We start from the raw sequence: 17,218 nt of genomic DNA, 5'->3' as shown, positions 1-17,218 counted from the left end.
GTGTGTGTGTGTGTGTGTTTCTGTGTGTGTGTGTGTGCGTGTGTGTGTGTGTGTGTGTGAGTGTGTGTGTGTGTGTGTGTGTGTGTGTGTGTGTGAATGTGTATCTCTGTCTGTGTCTCTGTGTGTGTATACATATGTGTTTGTGTCTGTGTGTGTGTGCGCGTGTGTGTGTGTGTGTTTCTCTGTCTGTGTGTGTGTGTGTGTTAATGAGAGTGACTTGCAGTCAGATTTGGTCTCCACTGTAAGTCTCTGCAGCCACGAGGCCTACGAGGCATTTCCTTGATTCAACATCCAGCAGCGGGAGCGAGCCGACTCAGTAAGAGGTGTGCAAATTAACATAATATCTCAAGTGTCAGGAGCTAGTCAACAAGCCAGCGCAGTAATTTAAAAATTAATTGGGAACTGTGTTTGAAAAGCTTAGGGGGCTGAATTAAATCAGCTCTCGGCCATGGAAATACCACTCAAGCGTGATGGTACTTGAGCATTTCCTTTTCACCCCAAACACACAAAACAGAATGGAAAACAGCTTACTAAAGATGGGTTTTCACTGTTGTTGCACACACACCCCCACACACACGCACAGACTCAAAGACACATATACAGACACATATACACATACAGAGAAACACACACAGACAGACACACACACACACACACACACACACACAGACACACACAAACACAGACAGAAAAACACACAGACACACGTGGTCACACACAAACACATATACACACTCACGCATACCCACGTGCACAGGCGCTCACACAGACAGACACACACGCACACACACACACACACACACACACACACACACACACACACACACACACCGTTTGTGTATGTGTGTATGTCCTGCACATCATTACATTTTCAGGCATCTGTCTCCGTGCCAACCAGGATACTCAGAGGCTTAAGGTGTGCAGATGAATAAATAAAAAGGTGTGTATGAAGAGGTGTTGCTTCTCCAACTATTTTTCTAATCGATTCATCGGTTTGAGTCATCTTTTTGACAAAGAAAGTCAAACTTCTCTGTTGTCAGCTTGTTAAATATGAGAACATTTATGAATAGTCTCTTCTCTCCTCTGGGACAGGACACTGAATATCTTTGAGTTGTGGACAAAACGAGACATTTGAGGACGTCATCTTGGGACTTTGGAAAACTCTGACCCATACTACTCATCCATTCATCCAGGAAATGATCCACAGATTCATATCTTTGACTGTACAGCACTATAGTCAACAGTTTTTAAATGAGATTTTTAGGGCTGGGTAGCGCACTTGGATACTTTTAAGCACCGACCGAATTGCATCCATAGTATTGAGTATCGAATAATGCTTCAACATTTAATACCAAATTTCAATATCTTTATGTACATATTTTGTTTTGTGTAAACACAAGGAAAAAGTTGTTGTTTAGTTAACCTCTTGTTGTCCTCGGGTCACATTTGACCCATTTTCGAAAAGTTTCTATACCAAATTTTCAAAAAGAAATAACATGGATGGCTCCCTACAACGCTCTTCACAAGTTTTATTCAATCTTATAGCATTTGAAAAAGAAAGTGATAAACGAAAATAAACCATTCATTCATTCATCCATCTAAGAAGTAAATCTCATCATGGAAGAACTCTACGTTACGCACAGAGACGGGGCTGTGTGTGTGTGTGTGTGTGTGTGTGTGTGTGTGTGTGTGTGTGTGTGTGTGTGGCAGGAACTAAAAAATAAATGGATTTTTTTTTAAATGCACGCATGAACAGTCAGGACCAGCCTTCTTTTGGTTTAACAAGACGTAAACAAACTTTTGATTGGTCGGAATGCTCTCCCAGAGCATCATGGGAAACTAAAATGGTGGTTAGCAGCAAAAGCTAACGGCGATAAACGACCGAAAATCCATAAATTATGGACATAAAGTGGATCCATCTTGGATGTAAGAGTGAGAATTTATTGCACAAAAACCCCCGAAAAACGCTGGATAAAAAACCTTCTGTTAAAGCTACGAAGACACCAAAGAAATCCGCGGAACAGCGCAAGTGTTAAAACGGTATGTTTCTACTCGTTATGGTTATAAAATGATTAAAGTGCTCATATTATGCTCAATTTCAGTTTCATAAGAAGTATTTAAAGGTTGTGTGGTTCAATTTTCAGAAAACACCATAGTATTGTTGTACTGCACATTGCAGCAGCTCCTCTTTTCACCCTGTGTGTTGAGCTCTCTGTTTTAGCTACAGAGTGAGACCTCTCACTTCTGTTCCATCTTTGTTGGGAGTCACACATGCTCAGTAGCTAGGTAAGGACTACTGGCCAGTCAGAAGCAGAGTATGAGGGCGTGCCCTGACAGTACCTAGGTAAGGACTACTAGCCAGTCAGAAGCAGAGTATGAGGGCGTGCCCTGACAGTACCTAGGTAAGGACTACTAGCCAGTCAGAAGCAGAGTATGAGGGCGTGCCCTGACAGTACCTAGGTAAGGACTACTAGCCAGTCAGAAGCAGAGTATGAGGGCGTGCCATGCTAGCAGCTAGGTGAGCATTATAACGTGTGTTCCAAAGTGACCACGTTTGTCTCTGAAGTAAAGGCTGGACTACAATAGAGCTGTTTGGAGCAGTTTGTGAACAGTGTTTTCTGTTGGAGATGGTAAGTCCCTTTGGGGGGGACTTTGGGCTTTTTCACTCTGTAAACCTATAACGTGCATAATAAAGATATATGACACAATAAAGGAAAGGGAAAAAGCCCAAAAGCAGAATATGAGCACTTTAAGTCATGAATCAGAGATGGTGTTTTTGTCGTATACGACAAGCTCGGGCTCGGAGGGTTAAAATGGATTTTATGAAATTGATATCGAAAGGAAGCGTTCAACAACCGGTATCGAAGTCACGTTATTGGTATCTGTACCGATGTAGAAATTTTTTTAACACGTGTGTGTGTGTGTGTGTGTTTGTATTTCCACTGCATTCCCCCTTGTCTCATAAAAAATACAGTCTGAGCCAAAAGTAGGTCACAGATACGAGGATGTGCAGGCTGTTTGGCACGCTAGCGTCTTATGAAAACACACACACACGACCACACACAGACAGACAGACAGACAGACACACACACACACATATACATAGACAGAGAGACAGACAGACAGACAGACAGACAGACACACACACACACACACACATACATAGACAGAGAGACAGACAGACAGACAGATAGACACACACACACACACACAGGCCGCTTTAACTTCAGCGAGAGAGCACCTGAGAAACAGGAAATTGATGACAGGCGGGCAGCGAGCAACAACCAGAAAGATGTAGAGGGAAAGAGATAGAAAGGAGAGGAAGAATAACAGACGACCACCTGGTCAGAGACTGAAACGCTTGTCAACACGAGTGCTTCGGCTTTCTTCACGGCACAGCTCGAGTGGTTGTGTGTCTGTGAGCACTTTAAAACCATGCGGCTGTGTGGGAATTCATGATGTGTGTGTGTGTGTGTGTGTGTGTGTGTGTGTGTGTGTGTGTGTGTGTGTGTGTGTCGGAGCACCTGGGTATTTGTGTGCATCGGAGAGTGTGCATGTGATGAGTGGATGTATTTGACAGGATGCATTTCCTCTTTGTGAGTGACAGAGCGTGAGTCTGTCTGTCTGTCTGTCTGTCTTTTTTAATTTGAAAAAAGAAGAGCTATATACCTTCGACAAAGTCAAAAGAAATTGCCTCATCACTGTTTCAATGTGTGTAAAACTCAGACAGACGTAAAGGGGGACTAATAGCAATGATTTATGATTTTTTTTTTCTTAAATGATGTCATTTTATATTTTTAATTTATAATTTATATTGCACATTTTCAATTTCTTTAGTTTTCGATACCGTTTGGTTTTGCCTTGCACTATTTAGAATGTATTTATAGTTTTGTATATATCTTGTACTGCACTGTGGGTCAGAGAGAAATGTATTTGAGAGAGTGACAGAGAGAGAGAGAGAGAGAGAAATGCAAATGCAGAACATATGAATTATTAAAAATCTTTCAGCTGCTTCAGCATGGGGGTTAAAAACCTGGCCAACCCCACTTAGAGTCATACATGACCACACACACACACACACACACACACACACACACACACACACACACTCAGCATCCCTATGGCCCTGACCTTGTAGAAATGGACTCGGGGGAGAATAAGCCATGAATCAGTCATGCATGAGGTCAGCACTGAAAGCGCGTGTGTGTGTTTGTGTTAATCCTGTTGTGGGTGCCACAATCTCCTCATCCCTCAAATAAGCTGTCCATCACAAACCTAACCTCTATTTCTGAGGGCCGGTTCACATTGTACGCGGCATGCGCTGCGCTCGCCGCTAGGTTGTCCTATTCCCAACTATATTTGTTGTGCTTGCCGCCGGGCTCAGCGCAAATTTACGTCATACATGCGCCAATATTTGAATGCACGTCACGTCTGCGTCCGGTGTTTACATCAGACGTGCAGTAGGCTACATGCGACATTGTGGATACACAGTAGTGATTTGGTGGAGACGATGTTTCTGTCTTTGAAACAAAAGAAAGCCTTGGCCTTGCCCTGGTTGTGAGGAGAAGACGGAGGAGGGCAGCAGGTAGAAGGGTGTGGGTGCACCAGACCCTCAGGTCCAGAGAGCAGTTGGGGGAATTCCGGCTGGTGAAGGAGCTCCGCTTTCACTGTGACTGGTTCCAGGGGTACTTTCGGCTCAACAGGGAGCAATTTGACAGTCTACTGACGAGAGTCGGGCCTACGATTTCCCAGATGCGAACAACATTCCGAAAGCCCATTTCTACAACGGAGCGTCTGGCTGTTTGTCTCCCTGACGTGTGGCTCCAGACAAGACAGTATGGAAAAGTACTTCCAAGTCTGCCCCTGCACCACTTTTCTGTCTCCTCTCCTTTATGTACCTGTCCCTTAGGTTCTTCCACCTTTTCTTACACTCCTCCTCTAAATAGATGAAGACGTGTGGATTATTTTCAACACTCGACACTATGTGTCATTGCATGTTTATAAGTAAGAGGTCTGCAGTCATTGCAGTTGGGTATAATAAAGCTAAGATATGAGCCTACATTCATACATGCATCATTCATTCTCTGGAAAACATGGTTTAATGCATATGTGCAATTAATTCCTCCAAAACTGGAGCTTACACATTTGGAAATGGGTAGTTATTCTGTGTAAAGGCCATATACCTACCTATATACCTATATGTGAACTTCAATGAAAATGAACATGACTTGTGTCAATCAGTCCAAACATATTTTTCATCATATAAACATACAAATACAATATTATTATTGTGTAATAACAACCGAGTGTAAATTGTAATTTCCCCATTGGGGATCAATAAAGAGTATAAATTATATTTTTTTTTTATAAAAAATACAAATATATCCTACAAATACCTGTATGGAGCTGTATAATCAACTTGGTATTTGGTTTTGGCAGCTCACAACAGTAGGCTACAGTTCTTCTCAGTTGCTTTAGCGTATTTCTCAGATCAGAGATGATAATAATGTGTAACTTTGTCACATAGGGAATAGTGCTCCCTTTCATGTGCATTGTTCATTAGACTATACTTCCAGAGTGAACTGTTAAATATGGACAACAACACAAAGCAGTTTCACTATCTTGGTATAAACAATGGCGTAAGGACTTGTCAGTTTGATTCATTGGTATAAATACTTGCTTTGGACACAAACAAAAGATTTCCAGCAAGATACATGATTTTTCAGGTCAGTCACTATGCGGTGTTTTAAGAAAATGCACTCACTGTTGTGCAAATGCAAATTATGATTTGACAAATGCACCAAAGTAACTGAGAAACAATGTAACATAGGATTGTATTTCAGTGAAGACATTTATGTTGATTTCACATAGCGAAAACCTACCTGAATGATTTAAATTAAGAGGCTCCAATAATCTACACAGCTGGCATGCTTATTATGGTGAAATATGCTTCCACAACATAGTTTTGCGTCCGAGGTCTCTGTACGACCTCGAACTTGTGTCGTAGCCTATACAACTCTGGGAGATCGCTGACGGCCAAAATCAACCTCTTGTCCATGTTCCGTTGGTGGATCCACGTGTATTCTGTGTTTTTGTTGTTGTTTTTTTTCCAGACACTTGAATGCACGTCACAGCGCACCGCGGCCGCTCTTGCGCCTGCCGCGGTCAAAGCTGAACCATGTTGAACTTTGACCGCGGCACGCGCAAGAGCGGCCAGCCGCAAAATGCCGCTTGCGCTGCGCTTTGCTCAGCGCAGCGGCAGACCAGTTCTTTTGCGCGCATGCCATTGACAATAATGGGTTTCATAGCGCAGCGCTGCCGTTTGCGCGTACAATGTGAATGGCCCTTGAGGCTACGACTCCCTGGTTAGTCTCCGGTGTCAGCTTGGCGTTCGGCGTGTTAGTGGTCGGACACAACATCTGCTCACTGGGCCCACACCTCCGAGCAAATTTAGTTTACCAGCCACAGCAACATTTAGATTTTAAGACAGATGTTCATCACATAGAGTGGCTAAGTCCCTCCCGTTCCAATGGACCCCATGGAATGTTATTTAAAAAAAATATGTATCATAGTGAACAGGGAGAGACACAATGTGTTGATCCTGTTTGAACTGTGTCATTTGTGCAATATGTAGGCTATTTGGGTTGTGCAATATGTTAGTTGTGCAATTTGTAGGCTATTTGGGTTGTGCATTATACCAGTGCATTGTGTCATTTTGTGCAATACGTACAGGGTTGTTCAATTAAAAACTGCCACTGAAAGAAGGAGTTAATGTGCTTACTATATAGGTACCTGTCTAATGTATATATATGTTTTGTGTTACATGAGAGTATGTGTTGAGAGATGCTAATTTTCGGAATTTTGTGTTGTCTTTGTAAAGCTGCGGAACGGACAATAAAGACAATACAGTATATCTTATCTCATCTAATTCAGCCATGGATTACACATATGTTTGTCAGTTTAAAAGATAGTTTAGCAAGTGAAGGAAGGTGTCACAGGTTCCCCTCCCTCCCTCAACAAGCTGTCTGGCCTCTTAATGATGACCAGTTTCTCACTGGACTCATCGGCCACAGCAGGCTTTCATATCCAGAATAAATTGTTCAGGTCTGTGTGTATATGAATACGAGACGGAGAGGAACGGAGCAGATTGAGAGATGAAGAGGGAGGAAAAACAAAGAGCTGAGAGAGAGACGGAGGAGAGAACAGAGCACAGTCTGAATAGATAAATCTTTGTATTGGATTTGATTACCAGGTGGGCTGGCGTGATTGATTCTGGCCGACGACAACTCATTTCTAAAAACTGATTGGATTAAACGCTGAGCCAACGGCTCTTCTTTTTTTCAAAGCAGATTGGATTAAAAGGGCGGCCGGATGATTTAAATCATGTCGCTGGTAAACAGTCAGCAGGGATGAATACACAACTGTGTGTGTGTGTGTGTGTGTGTGTGTGTGTGTGTGTGTGTGTGTGTTTGTGTGTATCTGTGCATGCGCGTGTGTGTGTGTGTGTGTGTGTGTGTGTGTGTGTGTGTGTGTCTGTGCATGCGCGTGTGTCTGTGTGTGTGTGTGTGTGTCTGTGTGTGTGTGTGTGTGTGTGTGTGTATGTGTGTCTCTCTCTGTGTGTCTGTGTATGTGTGTGCGCGTGTGTCTGTGTGTCTCTTTGTGTGTGTGCGCGTATGTGTGTGTGTCTCTGTGTGTGTTTATTCTGGATATTCAGAATAAGGCCCTTATTACCAAATGCATAGCATTTTTTAGATTAAGAGGTGTGTGATATGAATAGTATTCTGGTTCTAGAAGATTCTTTGTATACAGCACAACTGCTAGTCATTTAAACGCTGAGCGAACAACTTGTTTTTTTTAAAAAGCAGATTGGATTAAGAAGCGGCCGGATGATTGTAAATCATGTTGCTGGTAAACGGTCAGCAGCGATGTCAAAGACAACAAGCCGGTGGAAGAAGAAATACTCTGGTGCGTGTGTGTGTGTGTGTGTGTGTGTGTGTGTGTGTGTGTGTGTGTGTGTGTGTGTGTGTGTGTGTGTGCGTGTGTGGTGTCTTACGCGGTCCGGCTTGCTTTTTATGAGAGCTTCTCTGTGTGACAAAAAGGATACGTTATTTCAACCTGGACACAATTTCCCCATGTTTGTGTATCTGAGTGACTGACAACATTATGGAAAGGATCCCTACAGAGATAGACCTTTTAGTTTAACATAAAACAGCTCTGGAATCACAACTGCCAAACCCACCAGACTCCATGTAAATAATCAGTAATTTTATTGTCTTAAACACACTTCATTTAAAGTGGACAGAAACTAAATAAAACTATGAAAAGCCGTCTTGGTTCATCTTTCCACTGTTCCAACAATCACCACTCTGGTTTGGTTGAAATAAACCCTTAATTCACCCATTTACATGTGGAGATATGCTGGCCCTATACACGCTAAAAGTCCTGATTATTTACATGGAGTCTGGTGGGTTTGGCAGTCAGCAGGAAGTCAGGGAACAAAAGTCTCTCTCGTTCGCAGTTAGCACCCCAGATAACTGGCTGCAGCGTTACTCTGCAGGATGGAGAGCGTCTGGCTATTTTTAGGTCCAAACTGTGAATCCCTCGGCCCACAGGTGTGTAAACGTCGTACACACCTGTGTACACACACTGCTGCACCGCTGGTGTGCAGGCATGGGACTGGGACGGTGAGTGTGTGTGCAGAGTAAAGGGTGAGTCTACGTAGTGTCATAAGTATGAGAGTGTGTGGTTGGTCATTGTGTGTGTGTGTGTGTGGTGACTAACAGCATCAGACGATGATGTCATGGAATGGCGGGACAGGGAGTGAAAGTGACATCACTGTGTGTGTGTGTGTGTGTGTGTGTGTGTGTGTGTGTGTGTATGTGTGTGTGTGTGTGTGTGTGTGTGTGTGTGTGTGTGTGTGTGTGAGAGAGAGAGGGTGACATCAGTCTCTATTTAAAGACAACAGAATCTAGGAAGAGGAGGGGTGACAGTCAGAGAGAGAGAGCGAGAGAGACAGAGAGAATTGGACACGTATTTTGATGCTTTGGCAACATTGGATTATTGAAACTTTCATATGCCCCTTTGAATTGAATTGAGAGCTAGACAGAGTGCCTTTAAGTAGGAATAGAGAGATTTGGAGAGCAATGGAGGGAGAGAAGAAAAGATAAGTGGGGGGTGGGGGATTTCAATCTGAAATCTTCATTAAACCAAGTGGTTGACGTACAGAGGAGCAGAGAGAGTGGGCGAGAGACAGAGCCAACAAAGGAGAGAGAGATGCAGGGGCAGACAGGGAGCTGTTGGTAATCACGGTAATTACCAGGACGGGCTAATGCTAGGACGCTACGGCTAACACTGCAATCAAAGGTGAAGCCAGGATGCTAATGCTAAAGATGGAAAGCCGTGTTTGTGTGTGTGTGTGTGTGGGTGTGTGTGTGTGAGTGTCTGTCTGTGTCTGTGTGTGTATGTGTGTCTGTGCGTCTGCGTGTGTGTGTATGTGTGTGTGTGTGTGCGTATATGTATGTGTGCGTGCGTGTGTGTGTGTGTGCATGTGTGCGTGCGTGTGTCTGTGTGTGTATCTGTGTATGTTTGTGTGTCTGTGTATGTGTGTCTGTGTATGTGTGTGTGTGTGTGTGTGTGTGTGTGCGCGTGTGTGTCTGTCTCTGTGTGTGTGTGCGTGCGTGTGTGTGCGCGTGTCTGTGTGTGTGTGTGTGTGTGTGTGTGTGTGTGTGTGTGTGTGTGTGTGTGTCTCGTGTGTGTGTGTGTGTGTGTGTGGGTGTGTCTTGTGTGTGTGTGTGTGTGTGTGTGTGTGTGTGTGTGTGTGTGTGTGTGTGCGCGCGTGTGTGTTTGTCTCTGTGTGTGTGTGTGTGTCTATCTCTGTGTGTACGTGTGTGTGTGTCTGTCTCTGTGTGTACGCGTTCGTGTGTGTGTGTGTGTGTCTGTCTCTGTGTGTACGTGTGTGTGTGTGCTTCACGTTGCTAACACTAGTCTCGGGGGTGATGGCGTATTTAGATGAAACAAAATACTTCACCTTCATCTTGCAAACCTAATTATTAAGTTATTGAATCCGAAATGCAGCCAAACACTCGGCGTGTTTGAAGACGGAGTCCGGGTGCTGCCAACGACATTAACAATGAAGACACATGGAGTCCTGGACTCTGGGAATCAATCCAGAGTTGACAAGCTAAGACTCAGGAATCTAATTTGTCTTCTGATCCAGATACTTGAACGTTAGCGTGGAGTTTGTGGAGCTGAAGAATCAGCTCCACTGTCTTAAGTCTTAAGTCTTAACAGTAAGAACTCAATACAGATAAGAAGAACTTTGCCGTGACTACATGGAAATATCCTTTAAGTTTTGGCACTTCAGCGTTACGTCTCCCAATCTTTAGTTAGTTGAGTTTGTCCAGAGGAACCTCAGCCATGTCCAGGGGTAAAAATCATCTTCCCGTCATTTTGGAATTAAGTCATTTTCATCAAATTTATTTATCTATTTATTTCCTTAGGCTGCTAACTTAACTGTACTCTATCTTGAATGTGCTATTCTCTATTGCTGCATGTATAAATATGTCCATTAAGATTGCAATTTCACTGGGACATGTCTACTTCTGGCATCTGGTAAGGATGCCCCCTGGGCGCCTCCTTAGGGAGGTGTTCCAGGCACGTCCAGCTGGGAGGAGGCCTCGGGGAAGACCCAGGACTAGGTGGAGGGATTATATCTCCAACCTGGCCTGGGAACGCCTCGGGATCCCCCAGTCGGAGCTGGTTAATGTGGCTCGGGAAAGGGAAGTGTGGGGTCCCCTGCTGGAGCTGCTCCCCCCGTGACCCGACACCGGATAAGAGGACGAAGATGGATGGATGTCTACTTCTTGCTCTCATTTAACCCTCCTGTCATCCTTGGGGTCAAATCGGACCCATTTTCAGAAAGTTTCTACATCAGAAATTTGGGTTTCTTTCAACCAAATTGTCAAAAAAAATGAACGTGGATGCTTCCATACAACGCTCTTCACATGTGAAATAAATGATCAGTTCACTACTTTCATTGAATCTGGGTGTTTTATTCAATTTTATAGCATTTGAAAAAAAAATGACAAAAGAACATTGAAAAAAAGTGTCAAAAATTTCGAAAAAAGCTTCAGAAACGCAGCGAAAAAAATCGACGGAAACATCAATAAAGCGCCGGAAAAACAAATCTACGAAAACATCGTAAAAAGTGACAAAAAAATTTGAAAAAAGACGACAGAAAGGCCGGGAAAAGTGACAAATGTCAAAAAAGAACAGCTAAAATTTTGACCCTGAAAAACAAAAAGTTGCATGGTCGACAGGAAGACAACACGAGGGGTAACTTGCATTTTTATTTTTTTAATTAATTGTTTCTTTCCTATTTACTGTTTGTTTTGATGTAGTGTTTTGAATATTTAAATTTCATTTACAGGAACAATGTCGTTGTGATATGGTGAGACAGTAGTGCAAGGACAAATAAGCCTCTTACGTCTTAATCAGATTAAATATATTAAATATATACATATATATATAGTTTGTGTCCAGGCTGAAATGCGGTGTATACGTCGCTGACATACTGAGTAAAGTCTGTAGATCTCTTGACGTGTATGTTGTGATGTGGCCGCCGCACACACACCTGCACTTTTCACTTAGCTGGACATTTACATACGACCACGCCCTCTGTCAAGAGGAAGTGGTTTGCAGAGAGTGACAAATGTCGAGGGCGTGGACGGGTTTGAGTCTGTCCAATCAGGTTCCTCGTGGCTGGGAAGGACATTTCATTAAGGCCAAAATTTACATAATGCGTTAAACATTTACATGCTGTCAGTGTGTGTGTGTGTGTGTGTGTGTGTGTGTGTGTGTGTGTGTGTGTGTGTGTGCGTATGTATGTGCGTCTGTGTGTGTCTGTGTGTCTCTGTCCGTCTGTCTGTCTGTCTGTCTGTCTGTCTGTCTGTCTGTGTGTGTGTGTGTGTGTGTGTGTGTGTGTGTGTCTGTGTGTGTCTGTGTGTGTGTGTGTGTGTGTGTGTGTGTGTGTGTGTGTGTGTGTGTGAGAGAGGGAAACAAAGAGATGTAAAAAAAGGACATGTCAACTTTTAAAGTATGTGTCTGAGTGCTGATAAGTGCAGAGTAGGTGTGTGTAGGGCTGCAACTAACGATTATTTGAATTAGCTATTAATTTGCTGATTATTTTCTTGATTAATCAATGAATCGTCTGGTCTATAAAATGTCAGAAAACCGTGAAAAATGTCCATCCCAGTTTTCCCAAGAAAAGCCAAAGATATTCAGTTTAATACGATACGAAACGGGGAAGAGCAGGAAATCTCCATATTTGAGAGGCGGGAAAACAGCGTTGTCTGTAATTTCTGCATGAAAAATTACTAGAATATTTAATCGATGATCAAAATATTTAGCAACACATGTTAAATACATGCCATCCTGGTGTGTGTGTGTGTGTGTGTGTGTGTGTGTGTACGGCAGGTAAAGGGCAGTACTGACCTTGTCATATTTAGTCATTGCTGAACAGGAGCACACACACACAAAAACACACAACATCCTTGGATACACAAACACACTGCACGTGCATAACCACAAGCACAGAGCATTGTGCCCACTCACACACACACACTCACAAATAGAGCGGAAAACATGTGCTGCCTGCATACACAGACAGGCCTGCCAAACACACATACATACACACACACACACACACACACACACACACACAGACACAGAGAGAAAAGGCCGACTCCATCTGGCTCACACAAATGTAGCTTTGACATAAGCATATCAATTATTACATGCAATGGCAGTGTGTGTACATAAACACACACACACACACACTCTCTTTAGCTGTCCTACGAACGTAAAGGCCAAAAAGCCCCCAAAAACAATCTTTGAAAACAAGGGAAAGAAAGAAAAACTAAACGAAGAGAAGAGATCCCATCGTGGGAGGGAGTCTGCAGCTGCACGGAGATGGAAATTAGAATTTGTTTCTGAGCTATGAATCCACTTCCTTTGAATAATCCGGGACGTTTCGGTAACTTCAGCGACCCTCGGACCACGAAAAGCCAATCTAAATCCTCCCGACGTTCCTCGCCACTCAGCCGGGATTAATGCCGCTTTCCTTCCTTTGCTTTAAAGATGGGAGGTCCCCCCCCCCCCGGTCAACGGTGTCACATTACTGAGCCTGGCAGTCTGCTGCGAGGCTCAGTCAGAAACCGCGATGCCGGCACGAGGACGCGTGCGTGTATTCTGCCCTGTAATTGTGAGCAGAACAGAGCGGCGTGGCGTTCATGTGGCTGTGTGACAAACGGCGTAATCTCCCCGTTAACGCAACACTGGGGTGGCGGGAAAAGAGAGAGGGAGAGAGAGGGAGGGATTCAGGTCAGGGCAGAGAGGGAAGGAAAGAAAAGAAAGACCATAATGCTTCAGACACATGTAGTTCAGCCATTAAAGTAGAATTAATATTTCAGAGTTCAACGGAGAAACCACAGTGACAGCCTGCAACCTCCCTTAGCTTAGCCACAGTGATTCTGTAAAGTGTCCCTCGGTATCATGAAAGGCGCTATATACATAAAAGTTATTATTATTATTATTATTATTATTATACATGTGTATACTGTATATAAAATGAATGACGCTAATGTAGAGCCTCCTATAAGACAGAGCACAAAGCAAGATGCTGCTGCCAATTCCCATCCAGACGCTGAAACACAGCGTAGTATTTATTAAGTTATTTGTTCTGTTCTTATTTTAGAATTAACATGACGTTGTGTATGCGTTGAAGACAGAAGAACTGAGACACAAAAGGTGATACGATACGGAAGAAGAAAGAGTCTTTGAAAAGGCATACGGAGAGATGGAGAGACGGAGAGGCAGGCTGTATTCAAATGTCACTCTCTGCCGATCAGTGAATATTTGAATACCATAACAAGATATGCATATCAGCTGCTGGCACAAACAACCACGGGATGGCTCCGACCTTTGGATCACATCTGGTATTGACTCGCACATAATACAGCAGCAATCCTGGCGCAAGACGGTCCTGACTGCTTTTCATCTTCTACTTTAAACTGCAAAAAGACTTCCAGCCAGTATGCTAATCTACTTGTTTCTGAAAGTTTAGGATCGTTTAAAAAAAAGGGAGCAAAAGTTTAGTTTCCACAACAAACTGGCCAAATCTGTGCAGGTTTTATCTGGTTATGTTTCATCATGATTTGTTATTTTTTATCTTTTTATTTAGTTATGTTTAATGGTTACTTTTTGGTGGCAGAGAAACACACTTTTATTTTGCCTTAAATGGTAACTACCGTTTTTTTCAACCCTAACCCTATTTTCCATAGGTCTCTGTGTCTAAGTGACTGATGGGAACACCAATCTTTGACATTGGTCCAGTATTAAGAGAGATCGCTGCAGTCGGCAGCAGAAAAACAAGCTACAATGTAAGTTAATAGGACAATTGTGCAGCTTTACCTTCACAAAAGTGCTCGTTTCACCGCTGACAGACTCAGATTATTATTCTAAATGTCTGACAACATTATGGAAAGGATCCCTTCAGAGATAGACCTTTTTAAAACCTCTTTGAGACATTTCTGTTTAACCAGACACAGCTCTGAAGTTGCTAGAGCTAAACTCCACCAGACTCCATTTAAAAAAACTGTACTTTTAGCGTGTATGGAGTCATGTCCCGTTTGAAAAGCAAAGCAAACAGAGAGTTACGTTACGTTCTGCTGGCTTCAACACGGCAGCGCACAAACCAATGGGCGACGTCCCTGAGGCTACGTCCATTATTTTTACCGTCTGTGATCCTGAGTCTTCAGACTCTTGGTGCCCGCCGGCTGCCTGATTCACCAAAAGTGGCTGTCACCTGGCCACAAAACAGTCAGGACATTAACGCACCATACATCCAGGGATCTGGTTTTTATAGGCTGGCCCACTGCTTAAATTAGCCTCGATAACTACGAGCTTAGAGAGAGTGTGTGTGTGTGTGTGTGTGTGTGTGTGTGTGTGTGTGTGTGTGTGTGTGTGTGTGTGTGTGCTTATTTAACTATATTCGTGGGGTCCAAAAACCGGGAGTCCAGTATACTTGTGGGGTCCTGACAGCTTTGTGGGCCCAAAATGCTGGACCCCACAAGGTTAAAGGTCTGTTTGAGGGTTAAGACTTGGTTTTAGGATTAGGGTTAGAATTAGGTTATGGTTAGGGTGAGGGTAAGGGTTAAGGTTAGGCATTTAGTGGTGATGGTTAAGGTTAGGGTAAGGGGCTAGGGAATGCATTATGTCAATGACGGGTCCCCACAAAGATAGTGCCACAAACCTTTCTGTGTGTGTGTGTGTGTGTGTGTGTGTGTGACTGTGCGTGTGTTTCAGACAGACAGATGAAGAGGGAATACATGGTGTGGTGTACGTGCATGCGTGCGTCTGTCTGTCTGTCTGCATGTCTGTGTGTGTCTGTGTGTGCGTGCGTGTGTGTGTCTGTGTGTATGCGTCTGTCTGTCTGTCTGTCTGTCTGTCTGTGTGTGTGTGTGTGTGTGTGTGTGTGTGTGTGTGTGCGTTTGTATGCACGTGTGTGTGTGTGTGTGTCAGACAGATAAAGGAGGGAATACATGATGGGATGTGTGTAAAAAAATGACTTCTTATAGAGATGCAGAGAACATGAGTGAGTGTATGATGTTTGAGTGTGGGGCAGTTAAAGGGTTACTGCCCCGGCCTTCACTACATGACAGACATATTCATTCTGCTGCCATTTATAAATCACCAAGCTTCTGCTTGGAAGACGGGATGAGAAGGCCACGAGACCAAAAACATCATGATTTAATTATGGTCCAATGAATATTCTCAGATTTGTGGAAAACAGACTACGGCTGAAGTCTATCCAAGATTTATTCCTACAGAAAATCCAAGCTACTTTTCTATTTAGCGTAACTATTCTTTTTTAAGGTTTTTAAAGTCCTGTTTAAATGTTTTCAAGTTACTAATGTTCAAATAAAAGTTGAAAGAGTTCTGTTTTTGGCAGCTGCTTCCATTTTACCCTCCTAACAAGTCTCTTTAAGTCACATTTATGTATTCTCTGGGTTGGTATTATGAGTAAAGAGCAGTCAGATAGTTATTTATACCTAAAGAGCAAACCTGTCTTTCAAAAAATAAGTTTGGTCACTTTCAAAAAAGTGACAAAAATTTCAGAAAAAGCTTCAGAAATGTTGAAAAAACAGCAACAGATATGTTCATTTGAAATGTGAGACGCAGGGGAAACGCTGGTTCCTGGAGCAGAGAAGGAGTCTCTTCCTGTCCCACAACCCTCAGAAAACCTTCACCATGTCAAATAAATCCAATTACATAAGTGATTTGTCAACACGCCCACACACCCACATAGTCAGTCTCTCTCTGTGTACCTGCGTTGCTCAATCTACATCTGTTTCCCTCTCTTCCTCTCTCATTACCGCCCTCCCCCATTCTGTCTCTCCCTCTCTCCATATGGAAATCAAGCACTCATTCAGCCTGGATTGGCGCTGTCTGCTGTGTGTGTGTGTGTGTGTGTGTGTGTGTGTGTTTCCCTCTCTTCCTCCCTCATTACCGGTCTCCCCCCCATGGAAATCAAGCGCTCATTCAGCCTGGATTTGCTCTGTCTGCGTTGCCTTCAATTGGCTCCTTAGCTCGAGAGCCACATCTCTCATCTCTCGAGTACCCTCTCTGTGTTTGGCTATCTTTATGAGGCCCGGCGGTGGAGCCTATTACAGCGAGGATGAGAGGAGGGCTGGGCAGAGATGACAAAGCAAACAGCAAGAGAAAGACAGACAGACAGACGGGTAAATGAGAGCAGCGTGAGTCAGCAGAAGAGGGGCGGCTAACACAGAATGAAAGCTGTTAACCAGAAACATTAGGGGGAAACACACACTTCATTCAAACATGAAAACCTATCAGCACAATTAGGATGTTTCTGCTTCTATACAACATTTCCATAACTTTCATAATTTCCGAAAAATTCAAAGTTTCCGGGGGAAATTTTCCCCATTCAATGAATGGACGGATTTTATTTTTTTTATTTGACACAAAGTCATACATTTTCAACTATCTACTCGTTCATACATTCATGAGAAACACTGTTCACACTTTAAAACGTTCCACCTCTCTAGCGCCAGCCTTTCATCAGAGAGCATTCACACCGCTATTTCTTCACAAATTGCATTCTCTAGTTTTCCATGTTTTTTGTTTTTTCTGATTTGCT

This window comes from Sander lucioperca, chromosome 6, assembly GCF_008315115.2.
Source record: "Sander lucioperca isolate FBNREF2018 chromosome 6, SLUC_FBN_1.2, whole genome shotgun sequence".
Classification (NCBI taxonomy): domain Eukaryota; kingdom Metazoa; phylum Chordata; class Actinopteri; order Perciformes; family Percidae; genus Sander; species Sander lucioperca.
Note: the sequence above shows the minus strand (reverse complement) of the source record.